General features: G+C 45.2%; 1 protein-coding gene across 3 annotated transcripts in view; it reads left to right on the plus strand.

Annotated features, from left to right (window-relative positions):
* The window catches only part of LOC140205052 (tetraspanin-18-like), a 279,792-nt gene that overhangs the window by 127,192 nt on the left and 133,082 nt on the right, over positions 1 to 19,518 (plus strand). The gene's annotated exons all lie outside the window — the stretch shown is intronic.

The raw sequence follows: 19,518 nt of genomic DNA on the forward strand, positions 1-19,518 counted from the left end.
TGCCGCCTAAGGCTTCCTGGTGTTTTACCATTGCTACATGGAGTGTTTAGTTTCTTGGAGTTGAAAGCCCAGTTTGTATCTGCACATTGTGGGCAGAACAAATCAAAGAGGAAAGAAAAGTCATTGTGCTCCTTGCCTCATTGTGAAAATCCTACATCTGCTGTGCTTGCGGAGTGGTTCCACATAACCAGCTTTATCTGTGGTTCTGAGCTTTGGGTGTCTGTCACTGAGTGCTCAGGCAGTGGCTTTTGGCAGCTGGCTTGTCATCCTGCTCCGATAATCCTTTGCGAGGTGCTTGCATAAGCCTGGTTGAAAAGCGAACCTCCTGAGCCCCAGCCTTTCCTCTGGTATCTCACTGTTTTACAAGAGTAGGCTGCAGAGCTGTCCTTGCGCCAGGTCATGATGGACTGCTCCTGTCGGAGCTGGCCATTGTGGTGATTTGCCATTGTCTCTACAAGAGGTTGCGGCTGCTTCGCCATGTGTTTGCTGTTAGTGGAGAGGTAGACTGACTCGGAACAATGTTGTGATTAATCTTCGCTGTTTCCTGCAGGCCTTTTTGCTAACATTAACACACTCCATTAGGCAAGTCCACTAGTTTTCCCTGCCAGCTTTCATTTCCCTTCTCTGACTGACGGAAAATTAAATTCTACTGGATACCCCTGTGCAAAATTGCCTTTTTCCTCCATTAAAGTCATTTTGTATCCCCTGCATAATGGCTGCACTTGGAGTACTATATACAGTTTTGGTCACCCTGTTAATACAAAGGATACCATTCTAATTGGCTGCATCACCACCTGCTACTGCACAGGATTGAAATAAACTAGAGAGCTGTAAACTCAGTCACTTCCATCATGGGACCCCCATGCCCACCCAGGACATGCCTTTGTCTCATTGCTACCATCAGGAAGGAAGTACAGGAACCTGAAGGCACACACTCAATGATTCAGGAGCAGCTTCTTCCCCTCTGCCATCCAACTTCTAATGAACCCATGAACACTACCTCACTAATTTTTAAAATTTTTATTTTTGCATTATTTTTTAATTTAACCATTTAATATATTATTATTCTTATAGGCATCCGTTAGTCTCATGAGACTATGGATTTGCGCCTTGGAAGGTTTCCAGGGCGCAGGCCTGGGCAAGGTTGTATGGAAGACTGGCAGTTGTCCATGCTGCAAATCTCCCCTCTCCACGCCACCGATGTTGTCCAAGGGAAGGGCACTAGTCAACACTTAAATATATACTGTACATATATTAATATATAATATTAATATATAATATATATACACTGTAATTCACATTTTTTGACTATTATGTATTGCATCATACTGTTGCTGCAAAGACAACAAATTTCATGACATATATTTCAATGGTTCCATTTAATATCAGAGAATGTATACAATATACAACCTGAATATTTTGTTTTTCACAGACATCCAAGAAAATAGAAGAGTCCTAAAGAATGAGTGACAGTAAAGATGTTAGAACCCCAAAGCCCCCAAGACTCCCCCTCTCCCTCACAAGCAACAACAAAGCAAAGACCCTCTCCCACCCCCACTTACTTCAGCAAAAGCTAATCGTTCACCTGACAATTTGACATACCACAGGCTCTCTCTCTCTCCCTAATAAAGGGACAGAGAGGTGTCACACAGGTGTCACACTGCAACAAGGGAGACTAACAAGACAAAAAAATACACTCGCTGATTTATGGTGTTAAAGTTTGCCATGTCGCTTTTTTCCCCCCAAGTTCTCCCACTAGAGAATCGGCAACAAACCCTCCCCCACCAATGAACGAGAGGGAGCACACGATTTTCCAAGAAAAGAGCCCCCAGCAGCTGATCTGCTGTTTTGTTTTCTCCTGTGAGGCTTCAATCAGTGGCACTGGCTTAGAATCAGTTTGTACCCAGGGCCGTAAGGCTTCAGAACACCAAATGTACGCTCGTCTCTCAACCAAATTTTAGTAATGGTCACAACATCATAGTTTCACGTACTGATCCTTGCTTTAAATTCATCACCCTTTCCCATAATACCCCACGCTTTAAAATATAATGCAAACTACCCAACCCATCATACCTGTTAATTTGATTTTGCCTTTCACTATTTTCCCTAACATTTACCTTCTGGTCCAATCCTTCCCTTATTGACCTGGGGCTCCAGTACCCAGCCCTCTGCAAAGCAAGTTTAAACTGTCGCGAATAGCATGAGGAAACATCCCGGTCAGGATATTGGTTCCCCCCACCCCCCAGTTCAGGTGCTCCCCATTCCTCTTCTACAGGTTACCCCTTCCCCAGAAAATGTTCCAATGATCCAAGAACTTGAAACCCTGTCCCTGCACCATCTCCACAGCTACTCATTCACCAGTGCTATCACCCCATTCCTACCCGCACTAGCCCACGGCACCAGGAGTAATCCAGAGATTACTACCTTGGAGGTTCTTCTCTTCAGCCTCTTTCCTAACTCTATATACTCACTGTGTAGGACCTCTTCCTCTTTTCTGCCTATGTCATTGGTGCCAATATGCACCAAGACCTCTGGCTGTTCATCCTCTCCTTGGAGAATATCCTGTAGCCGCTCCAATACATTCTGGACCCTAGCATCGAGGAGGCAACACACCATCCTAGTGTCTCTCTTGTGGCCAGAGAATCTCCTTTCTGTCCCCTTAATTTTTGAGTTCTCTATAACTGCTGGCTGCTGCTGCCGTGCTCTGATAGGTCATCACCCCAGCAGCATGGAAAATGGTATACTGAGGGGATGACCCACATGGGAACCCTGTACTGACTACTTATCCCTTGATCACTCCTGGTGTTCACCTATCTGCTGCCGGAAACCTGTAGTCTGGGTGTGACCATCTCATCTTCACCCTTCTGAATGATCCTGAGCACATCCGTCTCCAGCTCCTGCTTCTTCACTCGGTCAGTCAGGTGTTGAAGTTGGGTTTACTTTCTACAGACGCAGTCATCGGGCTTACCTCTTCTGAGCTGTGGCTCTGCCTCGTCTCGCTGAAGCCTGTTCAGCCAAGGCCTTCCCACTCTATCAATGGCACACTCTGACAATGGCCGCTCCACTTGAGCCAACCTTCCTTTTATTTGCAGCTGAGTTTAGGCCTCTGACGCTGACACTTCTGGCGCCTGTGCAGTGCACTAAGACTGGCCTTAACCGAACCTACTCCTTTTATACTCTCTCTCCTGACTTCTATACAGCACTGGCAATGACACTCACACTGCACATGAGTCGCTGAAAAAAGTATTGTGAAGACTGACTCTGAGTACACAAATATCCCAACTATTGATAGTATCAGCTATGCCTGTGGCCATGTTTGATGTGTGAAGTGAAAATTTCAGTCTGATCTGCAAGCTTTCTTGAACATTGTTGCAATGGTGCAAATAAAGTAAACTGTAGTTGCCAGGTTGGATGCAGGCTGTTTAACATAACCCCATCATCTAATGTCTGGCTGATGCATAAGAGCATCTCATGGTCACTTCACATTGCAAACCATAACTTTAAGCAGCCAGCCCCCATTGAGGGCCAGCAGCCTGTGCTCTGTGTAATCTAACTGACTACTGTTCGCAACTTACATTAAGAAGCAAAGACAGGTTCTTGTTTGAAGTAATATATGATATCTTAACATAATTCCATATCTCCAGAATGATACCTAGTACTTGAATTATTTTCTCTGGAGTGGCTGAGGCTGAAGGGGAACGTGGTGAAGGTTTGTACAATTACGAGGGTTTAATTAGAATGGAGAATTAGTATCTTTTAACCAGGATTGAAACGTCTAACACCAGAGTGTGTGCCGTTAAAGTGAGAGGGGGGTAACTTCAAAGAAAGTGTGTGGGGCAATTTATTTCTGCAGGGAATGGTGAGTGCCTGGAATGCACTGCCCGGGTTGACTGATGCATTATGTAGGCAGGTGAATATGAAGCAAATGGGGTTGGGGGTTGAAGTGAATATTGTGCACACAGAAGGGACTGGTTCAATTAGGCATTTAATTACTAATTTAATTAGTTTGGCATAACATTGTCTGCTGAAGAGCCTGTTTCTGTGCTATACTGGGCTACGTTTTATTTTCAGTGTTCTGGACTCTATGGTGTTGTTGCACACTGATTAGTGAAGCAGCTGGTAAGGGACCCCTTTCTGAAAGGCGGCTCACTTTTCCACTCAGCTCCTTCGCCGGATGTTTGCCACAAGGACACACAGTCCGGGAATATGCCACGTCTGCATCACTTGGTGCTTCCTAGCTACTGTTGGAGTTGGAGAGCCAATTGGATTAGTAAGTGAGAGACTGCACTGATAGTCATAGTCATACTTTATTGATCCCGGGGGAAACTGGTTTTCGTTACAGTTGCACCATAAATAATAAATAGTAATAAAACCATAAATAGTTAAATAGTAATATGTAAATTATGCCAGTAAATTATGAAATAAGTCCAGGACCAACCTATCGGCTCAGGGTGTCCGACCCTCCAAGGGAGGAGTTGTAAAGTCTGATGGCCACAGGCAGGAATGACTTCCTATGACGCTCTGTGTTGCATCTCGGTGGAATGAGTCTCTGGCTGAATGTACTCCTCTGCCCACCCAGTACATTATGTAGTGGATGGGAGACATTGACCAAGATGGCATGCAACTTAGACAGCATCCTCTTTTCAGATACCACCGTCAGAGAGTCCAGTTCCATCCCCACAACATCACTGGCCTTACGAATGAGTTTGTTGATTCTGTTGGTGTCTGCTACCCTCAGCCTGCTGCCCCAGCACAAAACAGCAAACATGATAGCACTGGCCACCATAGACTCGTAGAACATCCTTAGCATCGTCCGGCAGATGTTAAAGGACCTCAGTCTCCTCAGGAAATAGAGACGGCTCTGACCCTTCTTGTAGACAGCCTCAGTGTTCTTTGACCAGTCCAGTTTATTGTCAATTTGTATCCCCAGGTATTTGTAATCCTCCACCATGTCCACACTGACCCCCTGGATGGAAACAGGGGTCACCGGTACTTTAGCTCTCCTCAGGTCTACCACCAGTTCCTTAGTCTTTTTCACATTAAGCTGCAGATAATTCTGCTCACACCATGTGACAAAGTTTCCTACCGTAGCCCTGTACTCAGCCTCATCTCCCCTGCTGATGCATCCAACTATGGCAGAGTCATCCGAAAACTTCTGAAGATGACAAGACCCTGTGCAGTAGTTGAAGTCCGAGGTGTAAATGGTGAAGAGAAAGGGAGACAAGACAGTCCCCTGTGGAGCCCCAGTGCTCTGATCACTCTGTCGGACATACAATGTTGCAAGCACATGTACTGTGGTCTGCCAGTCAGGTAATCAAGAATCCATGACACCAGGGAAGCATCCATCTGCATCGTCGTCAGCTTCTCCCCCAGCAGAGCAGGGCGGGTGGTGTTGAACGCACTGGAGAAGTAAAAAAACATGACTCTCACAGTGCTCGCTGGCTTGTCCAGGTGGGTGTAGACACAGTTCAGCAGGTAGACGATGGCATCCTCAACTCCTAGTCGGGGCTGGTAGGCGAACTGGAGGGGATCTAAGTGTGGCCTGACCATAGGCCGGAGCAGCTCCAGAACAAATCTCTCCAGGGTCTTCATGATGTGGGAGGTCAATGCCACCGGTCTGTAGTCATTGAGGCCGCTGGGGCGCGGCGTCTTCGGCACAGGGACGAGGCAGGACGTCTTCCACAATACAGGAACCCTCTAGAGCCTCAGGCTCAGGTTGAAGACATGTACTCCACATAGCTGAGGGGCACAGGCTTTGAGCACTCTGGTACTGACACCATCCGGTCCTGCAGCCTTGCTTGGGTTGAGACGTTTCAGCTGTCTTCTCACCTGTAGAGCTGTGAAGCCCACCATGGTGGTTTCGTGTGGGGAAGGGGTATAGTCATGAGAGCAGGGTGGGGGACTGTGAGGAGGGGTAGGAGGGGAGAGTGGAATATGTGTTGGCGGGGGGCCGACAACAGATGGCTCATGTGTGGGATGGGCAGGGGCCACAATGTCAAATCTGTTACAGAACAGGTTAAGTTCATTGGCCCTGTCCACACTGCCTTCAGCTCCTCTGTTGCTAGTTTGCCGGAACCCAGTGATGGTCCTCATCCCCCTCCAGACCTCTCTCATGTTGTTCTGCTGGAGTTTCCACTCAAGCTTCCTCCTGTACCTGTCTTTAGCCTCCCTGATCCTGGCTTTCAGGTCCCTCTGTATTGCCCTCAGCTCCTCCCTATTTCCATCTCTAAACGCCCTCTTTTTAGCGTTCAGGATGTCCTTTGTCACCCATGGCTTGTTATTTGAATAACAAAGGACAGTTCTTGTCGGAACATTGCAGTCCACACAGAAGTTGATGCATCAATATCCTCTCCATGTGGCTCACAGAGTGCCTGCCAGCTGAGGGAGAGATGGATGCAGCTGGGGAGTGAGGGACACAGCTGAGGGAGTGAGGGACACAGCTGAGGTGTGAGGGACACAACTGAGGGAGAGATGGACGCAGCTGGGGAGTGAAGGACACAGCTAAGGGAGTGAAGGACACAGCGCTGGAGAGTGAGGGACACAGCTGGGGAGTGAGGGACACAGCTGGGGTGTGAGGGATACAACTGGCGAGTGAAGGACACAGCTGAGGAGTGAAGGACACAGCTGGGGAGTGAGGGACACAGCTGGGGAGTGAGGGCACAGCTGAGGTGTGAGGGACACAACTGAGGGAGAGATGGACGCAGCTGGGGAGTGAAGGACGCAGCTGAAGAGTGAGGGACACAGCTGGGGAATAAGGGACACAGCTGAAGGAGTGAAGGATGCAGCGCTGGAGAGTGATGGACACAGCTGGGGAGTGAGGGACACAGCTGGAGTGTGAGGGACACAACTGGTGAATGAAGGACACAGCTGAGGAGTGAAGGACACAGCTGGGGAGTGAGGGACACAGCTGGAGTGTGAGGGACACAACTGGTGAATGAAGGACACAGCTGAGGAGTGAAGGACACAGCTGGGGAGTGATGGACACAGCTGGGGAGTGAGGGACACAACTGGCAAGTGAAGGACACAGCTGAGGAGTGAAGGACACAGCTGGGGAGCGAGGGCACAGCTGGGGAGTGAGGGACACAACTGGTGAGTGAAGGACACAGCTGAGGAGTGAAGGACACAGCTGAGGAGTGAAGGACACAGCTGGGGAGTGAGGGACACAGCTGGGGGAATGAAGGACACAGCTGGGGAGTGAGGGCACAGCTGAGGGAGAGATGGACACAGCTGAGGGGGTGCGGGACACAGCTGGGGGAACAATGGAACCAACCTGGGGAAGGGAGAGTAATAGACAGCAGTGAGTGTTACTGACATGATTGGAGAGTGTCACTAGTAATGACAGGGGAAGGTGTTGTGATAAAGAGAACTTGCTGAATGAGACTGAAATAGAAAAGGAAAATTGTAGTAGGTTTATGAGTACAGAAGCAATAGACTCAGTTTGGAGAATGATGCTTCTGGAAGGATTGGGGACATTTGGAGAGATGTACATAAGAAATACAAGCAAGGGGAGACAATTCACTCCATTTTGCCTCTTCTCCCATTCAATTGCTGATCTTTGACCTCAGTGATTCTTTGCTGCAATAACCCCATATCCCTTGGTTCCTTAAATATACAGAAATCTATTGCTCCGTCTTAAATATAGTCAGCAACAAAGTCTCCACAGTTAATTTTTGTGTACAATTCCGAAGTTTCACCATAATTCTGGTTAATGTCTCTTCCTAATTGTGTGCTCTATCTGCACATTGACATTAAACAATTTATGCACACAAATAGCCAGGCCCCTCTATGCTCTTCAATCTCACACCATTGAAAAGGGTTGTTAGGTTAACACCCAATGCTGATCCTGCTGTCACACCACTAGTTACAGCATCATAAAAGAACAAGTAATTCTCATCCTGTTTCTGTCCCTTATGTTCCTACATTCTTAATCACTTCGTGTCGTATCGTATCAAAGACCTTCTGAGGATCTACTGTGCCCACATTAGCCAGTTTAATTCAAAAGGCACAATGATATTCGGGAAGTAACTCAGACAAATTCAAAAGCCATTAATTTGTGACACTGATTTAATTGGTGTGTTTATGTCCGAAGAAAGAATAGGATATGAGGGCTTTTGCAGAGGAGACCAGGGTGTTGTCCGAATTAGAATGTGCAATTCAGAGGGATAGATTTTACAAATTTTGATTGTTTTGTCTGGAGCACTGGAGGCTGAGGGAAGCTGATCAAATTATGAAAGGCAGAGACATGACAGATAATATTATTTTTTTCCTCAGTGTGGAAATGTCAAAAACAAGAGCCCATAGCTTTAAAGTGAAAAGGGGAATATTTAAAGGAGATTTATGAAGTAAATAATTAATACCTGGCAGATACATTTAAAACATTTAATATATTCTTGGATAGGCACATGGATGATAGAAAAATGGAGGGCTATGTGGGAGGGAAGGGATAGATTGATCTTAGAGTGTAGAAGGTTGGCACAATATTGTGGGCTGAAGGGCCTGTACTATGCTGTGGTGTTCTAGGGAAATGCTGCCAGGGTAGGTGATGGAGAAAGATGTGATAGTACTGTTTGCAGCATGTGAACAGGAAGAGAATTGAAGGAAAAGACCACATGCAGGCGGATAAGTGAGCTAAATTAGCATCATGGTCAGCAGAGACATTGTGGACCGAATAGCTTTTTGCTGTGCTGTACTGTTCTGTGTTCTCTGTACTGTCTTGTGTTCTCTGTACTGTCCTGTGTTCTCTGTAGTGTCCTGTGTTCTCTGTACTGTTCTGTGCTCTCTGTACTGTCCTGTGCTCTCTGTACTGTTCTGTGCTCTCCATACCGTTCTGTGTTCTCTGTACTGTCCTGTGTTCTCTGTACTGTTCTGTGTTCCCTGTACTGTCCTGTGCTCTCCATACCGTTCTGTGTTCTCTGTACTGTCCTGTGCTCTCTGGACTGTTCTGTGTTCTCTGTACTGTCCTGTGCTTTCTGTACCGTTCTGTGTTCTCTATACCGTTCCGTGTTCTCTGTACTGTCCTGTGTTCTCTATACCGTTCTGTGTTCTCTGTACTGTCCTGTGTTCTCTATACCGTTCTGTGTTCTCTGTACTGTCCTGTGTTCTCTGTACTGTCCTGTGTTCTCTATCCTGTCCTGTGTTCTCTGTACTGTTGTGTGTTCTATGCATCTACAGACCAGCCATTGATTCCCCCTTATCTACTCTGCTAGTGACAATCTCAAACTGTTTCCCTGTCATCTTCAGCTGTAGATTCTACCTGCAACCAAGCTACTGATATCAGGCCCACTTTCAGAATGTTCTTGTTTTCTCTCCTGAAATTCAGTTGTTTGTTACATTTCAGGATATTTTTTAAATATGTTAAATTTTGTAAGTTTACAGCCATTTGCTGGTTATGCACACCTTTCAAAAGCTTGGAAGTAAATTACCTGAGCACCAGGTAGTTATTGGCCTTCAGTTCTATTAACACCACTAATATTATTTTCTCAACTCGGTTAAACTCATTACTTATTCCAGGAATCTAAAATCTCTGTATCTTCTTCCATGACGACAGACACAAAGTACTTGTTTAAGTTCCCTGAAATTTTCTTGCAGCCCAATATATTTTCTCCTGTTGTTGTCTCTGAGAAATTTGGATGAACATTACTGACATTTTCCTATGTAGCTCTCACATTTTCTCACCAGATTACTGTCCCATTCCTTGCTGTAACTGGAAATATTTCCAGTCCTCAAGATTACTGTTCTTCCTGTCTTCCATAATCATCTTCAACAATCCACAATTGAAACAAATTCCACATCTTTGCAAGTGAGACGGACAGACATATCTAGCAATGGGACTGACACACAGCTGGGACAGGAAGCCTGACAGACAAATCAGGAGTGAGACATTAATTTAAACAGCTGGAAGAGTGAAACTGACAAAAGTGGAATAGTGTGGTTGACAAATACACTTAGTGTGAACCAAACAGGAACAGCAGGGCAGAGGGAGATGGAAGTATACACTGAGGTGAAGGAGTCTGCTAGGCAGCTGAGTTAGAGATAGGCAGATACATCCAGGAGAGATAGACTGACAAAAACATCTGGAAAGATTAAAGGTTCAAAGCTTCAAAGGTACAATTTAACGTCAGGGAAATGTATACAATATACATCCTGAAATGCTTTTACTTCGCAAACAGAGGAATGTTCTAAAGAATGAACAACAGTTAAATGTTAGATCCCCAAAGTCGCCCCCAGCTCCCCCCTTCCATACGTAAGCGGCAGTGAGCAACAGTCCCCTCCCTCCACCGGCAAAAAGCAAGCATCAGCACTGCCACCCAGCACTCAGCGTGAGCAAAGCAACAGCAAAGACACAGACTTGCAGTTACCCCAAAGACTTTGTGTTCCACCCGGTATTCAACATACCACTGGCTCTCTCTCTCCCTAATAAGGGAGAAGAGGTGTCTCCGTTTTCCCAGCAAGCGGGGAGACATAACAAACAACTCACTGGTTCACAATGTTAGAAGTCCCTTACTTCGCTTTTTTAGAATGGCAGCCTTCTGTGAGAGTTAGACTGAGAGACACGTCTGGGAGAGTTAGACTGAGAGACACGTCTGGGAGAGTTAGACTGACAGACACGTCTGGGAGAGTTAGACTGACAGACACGTCTGTGAGAGTTAGACTGACAGACACGTCTTTGAGAGTTAGACTGACAGGCAAGTCTGGGAGAGTTAGACTGACAGACAAGTCTGGGAGAGTTAGACTGAGAGACACGTCTGGGAGAGTTAGACTGACAGACACGTCTGGGAGAGTTAGACTGACAGACACGTCTTTGAGAGTTAGACTGACAGGCAAGTCTGGGAGAGTTAGACTGACAGACAAGTCTGGGAGAGTTAGACTGACAGACAAGTCTGGGAGAGTTAGACTGAGAGACACGTCTGGGAGAGTTAGACTGAGAGACACGTCTGGGAGAGTTAGACTGACAGACACGTCTGTGAGAGTTAGACTGACAGACACGTCTTTGAGAGTTAGACTGACAGGCAAGTCTGGGAGAGTTAGACTGACAGACAAGTCTGGGAGAGTTAGACTGACAGACAAGTCTGGGAGAGTTAGACTGAGAGACACATCAGGGAGAGTTAGACTGACAGACAACTGGGAGAGCTAGACTGAGAGACAAGTCTGGGAGAGTTAGACTGACAGATACATCTGGGAGAGTTAGACTGAGAGACAAGTCTGGGAGAGTTAGACTGACAGACACGTCTGGGAGAGTTAGACTGAGAGACACGTATGGGAGAGTTAGACTGACAGACAAGTCTGGGAGAGTTAGACTGACAGACACGTCTGGGAGAGATAGACTGACAGACAACTGGGAGAGTTAGACTGAGAGACACATCTGGGAGAGTTAGACTGACAGACACATCTGTGAGAGTTAGACTGACAGACACGTCTTTGAGAGTTAGACTGACAGACACATCTGTGAGAGTTAGACTGACAGACACGTCTGGGAGAGTTAGACTGACAGACAAGTCTGTGAGAGTTAGACTGACAGACAAGTCTGGGAGAGTTAGACTGACAGACAGCTGGGAGATGGACCAATCAATGTAAGTTTAGGACTAATTGTCACAACTGGGGATTTGAGTTTGACTCACAACCAGGACAGTGGGACTGACCACATTTGGGAGACTGATTTTGACACACATGGAGTCTGAGACTAGCACACAGCTGGAAGAGTGAGACTAATTCACAGCTGTAGATGTGAGACTGACACAGAGCTGGGGATGTGAGACTGACACAAACAGTGATGGGGAGGGTGGGCCTGACAAATTGCTGGGTGTCTAAGACTGACACAGAGAAGGGATGTGAGACTGACATGCAGCTGGGTGAGTGATGTTGTTTTCACAGTGAGATTAACTGTCTTGGCTGCGTGAATGAGACTGACACCAATGGCTATAGGAGAGAAAGTGACAGAGGCAGCTGAAGATCAAAGGTGTTAACAGCTAAAGCTGAGAATTTGATTTATATAGAGCAGTGACATATCTGAGGGGGAGGCTGGAGAAACCGATGAAGATGAGATCAGTGATGCACAGAGCCTACCGAAGGTTGAGAGACGAATATTGTGTGAAGCGAGAAAGTGACAGCAAAGAGGGACAGTGTGACAGACTGTTAAAAGTGTATGAGTTGATAGATTGAACAGACAGCCAGAAATGGCAAAAATGAGAGGGCATACACTGATGGTGATTGGAGGAAAATAGAGGGGAGTGTCAGAGGTAGTTTTTCTACAGAGAGTTTGTGGAATGTGTTACCGGGGTGGTGATGGAGGCAGATACATAAGGGACATTTAAAAGACTCTTGGGTAGGCACAAGGATGAAAGGAAAATGGACTACTATATGAGAGGGAGCGATTGAATTGATCTTAGAGCATTTTAAAAGCTCGACACATAGCTAAAGGGCCTAAACAGCCTAAACACTAAACAGTGCTGTACTGTTCCATATTTATGTTCTAAGTGTAGAGGTGCCTGTGAGGATGCTTCCTAACGGAGTGTAGATGTGCAAGTGTGGTGGCCAATAGAACAGAAATTCGAATGGGCAGGGAAGAATGCGACTGCAATAAAAATGTGTGCAGGGATTGACATTGCAATAGTGATGAGGATGAAGGAGATGTATTTGCCAGAATATAGATTTACTATATATAAATATATAAGAAGATTGATGTTGGAATAAAATATATTTTATGACTGATATGGGAATAGAAATGCTTTTGCAAGAAGCATTGGTACTGGAAGAGTGAGAAGGATTGATTTTTGTGAGGGAGACTTGTAGTAAAGAATGTGGTTGGATCTGATTGAACTTAGACTGTTGTGAGGGGAACTGCTACTTGGGTAGCCTTGTGTCTGACAAGGGAATTAATAATCTGATAGAAATATGAATGAGAAGGAGAGACAATGGAATTGACATTCAGGTATGAGGGAGAATGGTAAAGTTGTGCTGGATCATGACAATGAAATGAAGATATGTGTGACAGACAGTGACGCAAACATTGTTTGGATGAGGAAGACTGATATTGGAGTAGAGATACTGTGTGTGCAAGAGAATACTGACATAGGTATGTGGAGAGATGTGTGTGCATGTGTGTGTGTGTGATGGACATAGACACCGAGACAGAGATAGACTCACAATCAAGAGAAAATCTGCAGATGCTGGAAATCTGAGCAACACACACAAAATGTTGGAGGAACTCAGCAGGCCAGGCAGCATCTAGGAAAAGAGTACAGACAATGATTCAGACCGAGACTCTTTGGCAGGACTGGAGAAAGAAAGCTGAGGAGTAGATTTAAAAGGTGGAGGAGTGGGAGAGAGATACACAAGGTGATAGGTGAAACTTGAAGGGGGAGGGGATGAAGTAAAGGGCTGGGAAGTTAAAATAATAACAGAATAATAATAATAGAACTGTGGGTATCAGGGAGACTGGCGTTTGATATGATTTGGATATGAGGTTTGGAATGTATTATTGGAATAGTGATATAAGTGAGGTCTGCTGAAAAATAGTGCATGAGGGAGACATGTTGGAAGAGATCTGAGGCTAGTCTCGGCTGGACTTTGAATGCTTTGGGCTGTTGTTCCAATGTAGTGTTGAGTGGTGCTCAGGGCTATCCTGACGATGGTACAGCCTTTGAAATGAGATGCTGCCGAGGTACAAGGGAATTTGTGACACTGTTATGATGACAGCTGCAAGGGTTACTGAAGGGAATTGGTGACCATCTACTCAACGCTGAACGCTGCTGGAAAAGCTAGGAGACCCATGAAAGAAATGTGGAATCAATTCTCAGTTTAGAAAGGGGCAAAGCCCCTTTGTCCTTTTCACTTTCCCCATCACTTCCTTCTTCAGCCTCTGACTTGCCCGGGGTTGCCAGTGAGTGGCACCGGACTGTTGCTCTCACCGGAGGCTCTGCCATCAGCAGAGTGGCTGCTGTGGGAGAAAGGGAAAGCTTCTATCTCTCCCTGAGATGAACTTGTGCTGTGAACAATGAAGATTAGGCATTTCTGTTATCTGTCAGATACCTGCACGACACCTGGCCTTTATCTAATAACCTCTACTCCATCCCACTGGGGCCTGTTGCAGTGATCCAAAGTGTTATGGCAACCAGCCGTCTGGGGATGCGGTTGCTATGGGAACCTCTCTGATAAACAGATGAGGCTGGGAGTGCTGGAGCAGGGAGATGAGAAAGTGCCCATGACTGTGTGTGTGAGGGAAAGCCAATGCACTATCAATAAATTCATTTCCATTTTGAAATGAAATGTCTGCCACTCCAGGCTTACACCTCTGCAGCTGTAAATTGGAACGTCGGTGAGGAGTTGATTAAAGGAGTTGAAAAGTCTGTACTTTGTTCAATAGCAAGTTGATTGTGAAAAGACCAATGCTGAGAGCTTGTTAGTGTTAAGGACAGGAATTAGTTGTTGCATGCCTGGGTGAAACAGAGCAGGACGGAGTTGGAATATATTTTCCTCGGATTGTGAATTGCCTTTCACTGAGCATGAACATTAGTTGGACCAATAATATGTTCCCATTTTCAAAAATACCAAAAGAAAATTAACAAAAGAAAAAGATTAGCTGCATGCCAAAGACTTGCAAAATTACGTGGGAGTAAAAAATACAATGCTCCTGCATCCTTCCCATTACAGGTGCCTTGTGAAGCCAGCTCAGAAAGGAGACATCTTACTACAGCTGGGCACTACTGTTGAAAAATAATCAGTGGCTGGCCACAGCACCTACAGTAATCAAACTGCTTTTGACCTGAGTCTCACATACTCAACACAATGAACATATAATTAACAAGTCACAGTGGTGGTGGTGGTGGTGGGGGGGGGCAGGTTAAAGAAAGAGGTTAATCAGAATTGGTCCGTATTGCATTCTAAAAATTTCAATGCCACCGTACTTTTCTCAGAAGTTATGGTCGCACCACTTTCTGCGTTGAAGTTACTTAGGTTATTTCCATATTTTGGAAGGTATTTCCACCACTTCACAATTCTCTCTATAGCAATAAAGGACCACATTCAGTCCCCTTCTGGTTCTACACATATAACATAGAAAAGTGCAGAACAGGGACTGGCCCTTCAGCGCACAATATCCTGCTGAACCAATTAAATTAGTGATCAAGTGGCTAACTAAATTAATCACTTCTGCCTGCACAATGACCATATAGTTCCATTTGCCTCACATTCATGTGCCTATCTAAATGTATCTTAAAAGTCCCTAATATCTCTGCCTCTACCATCACCCCAGCGAGTGTATTCCAGACACCCACCACTCTCCACGTAAAAAACTTGCCCCTCACATCTCCTTTGAACTTACTTCCTCTCACATCCGGCATTAGACAATTCAGCCCTGGGAAAACGATACTCTCTCTCTGACTCTGTCAACTCTGTCTATGCCTCTCATAATCTTGTAAATCTCTATCAGATCTCCCCTCTGCCACTCCAGAGAAAACAAGCCAAGTTTGTCCAAATTCTCACTATATATAGCATGCACCCTCTAATCCAGGCAGCATCCTGGTAAACCTCTTCTGCACCTTCTCTAAAACCTCAACACCCTTCTGATAATAGGGAAACCAGAACTGTTTGCAATACCCCAGATGCAGCCTAACCAGAGTTATATAAAACCGCAACATAATTTTCTGACTTCTGAATCGATGCCTCACTTAATAAAAATAAGCAGGATTTCTTAACCATCCTATCAAACTGTGTGGTCATTTTCAGGGAGCTATGAACTTGGAACTCAAGATCCTCCTACTCATCAACGCTGTTAAGGGGTTTGCTAACCCACCTATCTACATTTTCATCCAGGTCATTTACATACATCACAAACAGCAGATCTCTGAGAAACACCGCTAATCACAGACCTCCAGCTAGAACAAATCCCATTGACCTCTGACCACTGACTTCTATGAGCAAGCCATTTCTGAATCCAAATGACCAATTCACCATGGATCCCATGCATAACCTTTTGGGTGTATCTCCTCTGAGGGACCTAGTCAAACACCTTACTAAAATCTATGTAGACGATATCCACAGCTCTACCATCGTCAATTACCCTTGTCACCTTGTCAAATCTCTATCCAGTTAGTAAGACTCAACTTGCCCTGCAAAAAGCCATGCTGGTTCTTCCTAATTAGGCCGTGGTTTTGCTCATAAAAGTTATCTCTATGAATTCTTTCCAGTAACTTCTCTATCACTGATGTGAGACTCACCAATCTATAGGTTATAGGATTATCCTTGCTTCACTTCATGACTAATTGAACAACATTAGTACTGGCCAGTCCACTGAGACCTCACCGTGGCTAGAAAGAACACAGTAATGGTCAAGGCCCAATAATCTCATCTCTTGCCTCTCTGAATAACCTGGTGTATATCCCATCAGGACATCTGTGTATCTCTGAGTTTAACCCCACTACCTTTGCCATATAGAATCCATTGACATGTAGTAATTTTCCCTGAGACCTCACCATAGTACTCAGCGTTAGAGTTTGCTAGATGCCTCTCATGTAACGTCACTTGGGACACTTTAACATCAAACACATCATAGACATATGTTGATGTTGTTGTGGTTGCAGTCTCTGTGTTTGTTCTTGCTGTTCATTCTTAAGGCTGATATATACTTCTGCGTCAACTCAACGCTGTAGGTATGGCATAGCTGCGAACCCTTCACAGTGCCCACGCAGATCCCTACTCCGTAGCCTGACACGCACCTCTCCCAAAATGTAACTACGCGTCGTGGCAACACAACAACTGTGATTGGTCCGTGTGGTAGCATCGTATTTCCTCCTACGCTGCAATAGCTTCCCATTGGCCGACTGAAGGGCAGAGAAGGAACTCTGGCTGCAATGCTTTCCATAAAGCTTTACAGACCTCCGAAATTATGGAGGAAACATTTCGCTTTTACGAAAAAAGATGCTCACCTCTTGTTTACCCTGAGAAAGACTACCATGACAATGAAGCCTTGCACGGGCAGGTGTGTGCACATGCGTGACACACCAGCGCACAAGTATAAATGCTCACAACACGCGTAGGTCACTTGTGTGGGTTACGGCGTCCAGTTGACGCAGAAGTATAAATCAGCCTTTAAGAATATACAAAGGAAGAAGCAAGAACCTCTGCGCCATTCAGTAAGATCATGGCTGATCTTTTACCTCTATGCCAGCACTAAGCCCACACAACATACATAAGAATGTGAGAACGAAGATAAGGTGTTGGCCATTCAGCTCTTCAAGCCTTCTCTGCCCATTAAGTAAGATTATAGCCAATCCAGTCTTGAAATTCAAATCACTTCGCCACACTCTCCCAACTCCTTTGACTCCCTCATAATACAAGTTCTGTGTATCTCTTCAATGAATATACACAATGACTCCAGCTCTACAGATCCTTGGGCAGAGAAGAACATCCTCGCCATGTGTGTTTGAAATCAGCAATGGGTTATTATGAAGTGTACCCAGCTGTGACTGTGATCGAAGTTAATGGCAGATACTCTTAGTAAAGGCTCCTGATCCAACATTACAGAAGGGCCAAAAGGCCTGTTTCTGTGCTGTAGTTTCTATGGTTCTATGTATGGTACGTGACATTGTTATATGCTAGAGATCAAAGGTAACAGTAGGACAAATCTATAGATACAATGTATCTACAGCATTTCCTTTGAATTACATACAGTTTTCATCACACCAACACTCCAGACACCTTAAATAAATGATAATCACTGTTGTCTCTGAGCTGCATGAGTATCTCTTGGTTTGAATAGATCCCAGGCTGCAGACCAGGAAACTGCAGGTCAATCTACAATCCATACTCAGATCTGAAGACTGGTTGCTGTTAAATTTAATATTTGGTAAATTCCATAACTCCAAAATATGCCTGAACGTACCCAAGTTTCAGATACCACACACCAAAGGAAACATTTCTCAGCACCCATCCTCTCAGTCTTGTCTCCCGTCCCGCAAAATGTTACGTGTTTCATAATACCTCCTCTCATTCTTCTAACCTCATGGTAAGGATTTACAGACCTTCTCTTCTTCATGCTGGCAGTCCTGAGGCAGGATCTTAACACTCCATCTACCTCCAAAGATGCTGTCTGACCTGCTGTCTGTTTATTCCCTAAAGCTGTTCAGCCATACCTTCATCCATAAGACACTTCCTCCTATGGACAGACTCGTTGTGAACATTACCTGCACTGCTTGCACTTGGAATGCATCCTTTCTTCAAAATAGAGACTAAAACTGGATATAGTCACAATCTGTACACAGTATTACAGGTGTGAACATCCACAGTCAGTACACAGTATTACAGGTGTGAACATCCCACAGTCTGTGCACAGTATTACAGGTGTGAACATCCACAGTCAGTACACAGCATTACAGGTGTGAACATCCACAGTCAGTACACAGTATTACAGGTGTGACTGTCCCACAGTCTGTACACAGTATTACAGGTGTGAACATCCCACAGTCTGTACACAGTATTACAAGTGTGAACATCCCACAGTCTGTACACAGTATTACAGGTGTGAACATCCCACAGTCTGTACACAGTATTACAAGTGTGAACATCCCACAGTCTGTACACAGTATTACAGGTGTGAACATCCACAGTCTGTACACAGTATTACAGGTGTGACTGTCCCACAGTCTGTACACAGTATTACAGGTGTGAACATCCCACAGTCTGTACACAGTATTACAAGTGTGAACATCCCACAGTCTGTACACAGTATTACAGGTGTGAACATCCACAGTCTGTACACAGTATTACAGGTGTGAACATCCCACAGTCTGTACACAGTATTACAGGTGTGAACATCCCACAGTCTGTACAGAGTATTACAGGAGTGAACATCCCACAGTCAGTACACAGTATTACAGGTGTGAACATCCACAGTCTGTACACAGTATTACAGGTGTGAACATCCCACAGTCAGTACACAGTATTACAGGTGTGAACATCCCACAGTCTGTACACAGTATTACAAGTGTGAACATCCCACAGTCTGTACACAGTATTACAGGTGTGAACATCCCACAGTCTGTACACAGTATTACAGGTGTGAACATCCCACAGTCTGTACACAGTATTACAAGTGTGAACATCCCACAGTCTGTACACAGTATTACAGGTGTGAACATCCCACAGTCTGTACACAGTATTACAAGTGTGAACATCCCACAGTCTGTACACAGTATTACAGGTGTGAACACCCACAGTCTGTACACAGTATTACAGGTGTGACTGTCCCACAGTCTGTACACAGTATTACAGGTGTGAACATCCCACAGTCTGTACACAGTATTACAAGTGTGAACATCCCACAGTCTGTACACAGTATTACAGGTGTGAACATCCACAGTCTGTACACAGTATTACAGGTGTGAACATCCCACAGTCTGTACACAGTATTACAGGTGTGAACATCCACAGTCTGTACACAGTATTACAGGTGTGAACATCCCACAGTCTGTACACAGTATTACAGGTGTGAACATCCCACAGTCTGTACAGAGTATTACAGGA

Source organism: Mobula birostris, chromosome 11, assembly GCF_030028105.1.
Source record: "Mobula birostris isolate sMobBir1 chromosome 11, sMobBir1.hap1, whole genome shotgun sequence".
Classification (NCBI taxonomy): Eukaryota; Metazoa; Chordata; class Chondrichthyes; order Myliobatiformes; family Myliobatidae; genus Mobula; species Mobula birostris.